We start from the raw sequence: 5,193 nt of genomic DNA, 5'->3' as shown, positions 1-5,193 counted from the left end.
ACAGAGGAGGCCGCTGACTGCAGCTCAGGAACAGGAACAGAGGAGGCCGCCGACTGCAGCTCTGGAACAGGAACAGAGGAGGCCGCCGACTGCGGCTCCGGAACCAACATGGAGGGAGCCGCCCACAGCGGCACAGGTGCAGCCTCCGAGGGGACTTGGAGCGCCTCCTGAGGGCTCTTGGATGCTTGGAGCTCCCGCTTTGGGACTCTTGGAGGCGTACTTCCAGATTCCCCGAACTCAGAAGCCTCTATGAAAACCGGCTCAGCGGTCTCTGGAAGGCACATAGCAAGCTCAGGGGTCTCTGGACGGCACAGAGCAGCCTCAGGGGTCTCTGGACGGCTCAGAGCAGGAGGAGGCCCACGGCGACACCGTCTCTTACGATGGGGGGTCTTTGGAGCTGAACTTACTTGCCTGCTAACGGCCTTAGGAGCTAGGCTAACTGGTTCGTAAATGGGTTCTGGCTCTGGGCTAGCTTGTTCGATTACGGGTTCAGGCACTAGGCTAGTTGGTTCGATTACGGGTTCAGGCGCTAGGCTAACTGGATTGTGAATGGGTTCTGAGGCAAGAAAAACAGGCATGGTAACTGGCTCTGAAGCTAAGGAAACAGGGATGCTAACGGGTGCTAAAGCTAGATCTGGCTGGCGGGGAGCTGAATGAGGTGGCAGGAAGGGGAAGAGATCCTCCTTATCCCCATAAAAGAAGCTCCAGAGGTCTGACTCATGGATGTGGGGAGCTCTGGCTGTTTGGGGTGAAACTAGTGGGCCTATTTTGAGTTTCTTGGTAGATGGTGTTAATTGTCGATCGAGAATATGTTTCCAAAAACGGGGTGAGCTAGCCAGGTGATGATGGGAATTGGAGTCCTGAATCGGAAGCTGAACCAGGGGCGGACTTACCATTAGGCAAAACTAGGCAGTTGCCTAGGGCCCCGAGTTCCTGGGGGGCCCCCTAAAACTCCTTTTACATGTATGGTTAATTCAGCAATTACTTATTTGAGCACATCAATTATGTTTTTGAAAAAAATCCTTTCGCTAAAATGCCAATAGAATGCTTATAATATTAAGTGTGTCTCGGGGCCCCCCCTACAGTGTCCACTACATTGGTTCAGTCCATTTGCTGCGCATGGGCAGAAAGGTCCAAACACACTGCAGCAAACTATTTGAAAAAACAAACGGCGCGAAGAGACGAGACGAGCAGAGCGGAGAAGAGAAAAGAAAGGATAGAAAAAAGATGAAAAGAAGTTACCCTAGCGGTGCTGAAAAGAGGAGAAAAAAGAATGAAGGTAGTAAGCTGCTGTCAAAGTTACCAAAAATGACTGAGTTCGGCTTCTTCACTGCGGCAGCGGCGAGCAGCAGCAGCAGTAACCTGCCGCAAACAGCTGACAACTCAGCGGCAAGTCTGGCACCTGTTAAGGAGGATCCATCGTGTGGAGCTGAACAACTAGTGAGTATTAAGCTGTCGAAGGGGACGTTCCCCCTATATTGATAAGTATTTATTTACCTTATTGAAGATGGGTCATTTTAAAGTAAGTTTATAATTTCATTTGGATTTGCTACAAACGATGAAAAATCAATTATTTAGGTGGTTTTTTTTATGTTGAATATCAGGAAAATCTCAGGCTTTTAAATGTTGTGAAATCACCCATAAGTTTTAGGTGTTTTAGTCTTTAATAATTTAAGTTATACATTCAAAAAACATAAGGAAGTTATTACCAACATCTCACTCTGCTTTACAGCTTTGTATTGACATTGATTTGATGTGTGTTATTGTGCACAGCTGGGGATGTTAAGGGTCACATTAATTATAAATTAAATAATTTACTGTTCTGTAGTTTAAGCAATTGTCATATTTGTAACATCACTAGTCTTTCCTGTGACATGCACCTTTTATCTTTTATTTATATATATGTATATATGTATATATATATATATGTATATATATATATATATATATATATATATATATATATATATATATATATATATAAAATATATATATATATTTTAAAAAAAATTATATATATATATATATATATATATAATGACTGTGTTTTTTGCTTTTGCTGTCGCCTTTTCGGAAACCCAGGAAGGAGCAATCAGCTAAGTGAGAATGGGCTTAGTGATTGGAAAAATCTTTCATCCCTTTTGAGACAGCATGAAAAGTCAGCTGAGCACATTACCAATATGGATGCTTGGCGCACCCTATCACAGAAACTCCAGACACACACGGCTATTGATCAGGTGAACCAAAATCTTCTTTCTCTTGAAGTAAATCGCTGGAAAGAAGTTCTAACCAGACTAATTGCGATTGTTAACCATCTGGCAGAGCGCAATCTAGCATTTCGTGGTCACTCTGACAGACTGTTTGAGACAGGAAATGGAAATTTCCTTGGGCAAGTTGAACTCATGGCTCAATTTGACCCAATTATGAGAGAGCATCTGAGGAGAAGTCAGGCCAAAGAGCTAAGTGACAATTACTTAAGCAAACGCATTCAAAATGAACTCATCTCCCTCGTGGCAAAGTGCACAATTGATTCAATTGTGGAGAAAGTAAAGAAAGCCAAATATTATGCCGTTATTATGGACTGCACTCCAGACCTCAGTCACAATGAGCAGCTTTCAGTGGTGCTACGGATTGTGAATTGTGAAACCTCAAAAGGTATTTCCATTCATGAGCACTTTGTTGGTTTTCTTCAGGCACTTGACACAACAGGAAGAGGCTTGTGTGAGTCATTTTTAGGGCACCTACAAGCACTAGGCTTAGACCTCTCCAACTGTCGTGGCCAGTCTTACGATAACGGCAGTAACATGCAGGGTAAAAAACAGGGGGTCCAAAAAAGAGTGTTGGAAATAAACAGCAAGGCTTTGTGTGTTCCTTGTGGAAGTCACACTTTAAACCTTGTGGTTGGTGATGCTGCCAAGTCATCTGTGACATCCATCAGCTTCTTTGGCCTGCTACAGCGACTCTACACTCTGTTCAGCTCTTCAGTTCACCGCTGGTCCATTCTCACAGAGCATGTCAAGAACTTTACACTGAAGGCATTGTCAACACCCAGGTGGGAGTCCAGGATTGAAGCTATCAAAGCTGTTTGCTACCAGCTTCCTGAAATTGTGGGGGCATTGACTGCTCTAAAGGACTATGCCACGGAGAAAAGGGATGCAGAGGTTGTTTCAACAGCTGAAAGCATCTGCCAGGAGATGCAGAGGTGGCCTTTTGTGGTAAGTACCATTGTGTGGTACAATGTGTTGCTCCAGATAAATAAAGCCAGCAAGATCTTGCAGAACCAAAAAGTTTCAATTGAAACAGCGAGGAAAGAAATCAGGGCAGTGGCAGAATTCCTTCAGGGGTTTCAGGATGATGGGTTCAACAGTGCCAAAACAGAAGCCAGGGAAATCGCAGAGAGGCTAAATGTGGAGATGAGTTGGCCAGAGGTGCGTCAGAAAAAAACAACCCGACTATTTGATTATGAAGGAAGAGAGCAAACTCAATCCACTGCAGAAGAGACCTACAAAAGAGAGTTTTTCTTGCCTCTAATTGATACAGCTCTTATGACATTAAAGGAGAGATTTTCACACATGGAAACCTTTTATGAGCTGTATGGATTTCTCTACTCCACTGATGTCATGAGAAGCACTGAGAAGGAAGGGAAGCTGGATGAATGTTGCCAGAGACTTTAGCAGACGATGGATGACATTGATGCAGAGGATATGAAACTTGAGGTAAAGGGAGCAGTTAGATCCTTCCCCATACATATCTCATCACCATCTGAGATGCTTGATTATATCTATAAGGAGAATATCCTAGACCTTTATCCAAATATGAGTATAGCTCTCAGACTTCTGCTCACTCTACCTGTGACAGTCGCTTCAGGTGAGAGAAGTTTCTCAAAGCTGAAGCTAATTAAAACATATCTAAGGTCAACAATGTCACAGGAAAGGCTGTCTGCACTCGCTGTTCTCTCCATTGAGCAAGAAGTCAGGAAGTCAGTGGATATGGATGTTCTCATTGCAAGATTTGCTGAGGCCAAGGCTCGAAAAATGAAATTTTAGGGAGAAAGAGAATACAACTACTAGGAAAAAGGGACAAAACATTAAGAGGAAAACAACAAGAAAAGGGGACAGGAAGAGAAAAGGAGGAAACAAGGAGGAATATGAGTAAAAGAAACAAAAGAATAAGAAGGACAAGGACAAAAGGGAGAGAGATTCAGACTGAGAAAAAGACAGGAAGAGAATAAAACAAGAAAAAGAAAAAGAAAAAAAGAGTAAAATGAAACAGACATGAAAAAAGGACAGGAAGAGAGGGATAAAAGGTAAAACAATGCATGTTTATTCTCTTAAAATGTCAATTTGTATAATTGACCTGTTGTTTTGTGTGTTTTCTCATTTCAGATGGCCCCGTGCCAGCCTTTGCCTAGACTACTACAGAAAGGGACAAAAGAACACAGAAGAAAACCACAAGAAAAAGGGACAAAAGGTAGAACAAATAATCTAAGTCTATTCTATTATAATTTCTGTATCTGTATACTGGGTCTGTTCTATATGTTGTCTTCTCAATTCAGAGGGCCCCATGCCTGTCTTTGCCTAGGGCCCCAAATTTCCTAAGTCCGCCCCTGAGCTGAACTCCCTTGAATCTGGCTCGCAGCCTTTTTTCTAGACGGGTTGTAAGTGTTATTAGTTCCTCCAAAGTTCTAGGTTCATCGAGAGTGGCCAACTCGTTCTTAATAGACTCATTAAGGGAGTGAAAATAAGCGCCTTTAAGCGCCGTTTCATTCCAATCGGAAGCAGCCGCCTTAACCCGGAAGTCTATAGAGAAATCAGCCACTGATCTGTTACCCTGCTTTAATTCCAGCAGTTTGCGAGATTCAGTGGATTTGTCAGAGTCTTGGCTCTGAAGTCATGGCTCTGGAGTCATGGCTCTGAATGTGGACTGGTTGTTGATCCGACATCTTCCTGAGTGATTCCGCGGGGCTAGTTAGGCTGGCCAGAGTGTTCTGTCATGAGGGCATCTGGTAGTCTAACCCAAATGCAGAAATCACTCAGTAGGAAGGGAAAAAGTTCAAAGGTTTATTTACAATAAAGTACTATAATCACAGGTTCTGGGTTCTGGCAGACAGTAGCAAGTAGATTCACCACTGAGGAGGACAGAGAGGTCTGAGTGATCCGGATTACTTGCAGGTTCAGGAGGACAGAGATGTAT

General features: G+C 43.3%; 1 long non-coding RNA gene across 1 annotated transcript; it reads left to right on the top strand.

Moving 5' to 3' along the window:
- Nucleotides 1–1,058: 1,058 nt before the first annotated feature.
- LOC119789503 lies at nt 1,059–4,454 on the top strand. Its single transcript, XR_005281595.1, has 2 exons — nt 1,059–1,440; nt 4,386–4,454. It is a non-coding gene; the product is annotated as an uncharacterized LOC119789503 (long non-coding RNA).
- The last annotated feature ends 739 nt before the right edge of the window (nt 4,455–5,193 follow it).

Source organism: Cyprinodon tularosa, unplaced genomic scaffold, assembly GCF_016077235.1.
Source record: "Cyprinodon tularosa strain WSP-4 unplaced genomic scaffold, ASM1607723v1 ctg11, whole genome shotgun sequence".
Classification (NCBI taxonomy): Eukaryota; Metazoa; Chordata; class Actinopteri; order Cyprinodontiformes; family Cyprinodontidae; genus Cyprinodon; species Cyprinodon tularosa.
This window is presented reverse-complemented; position numbering and strand designations above follow the sequence as displayed.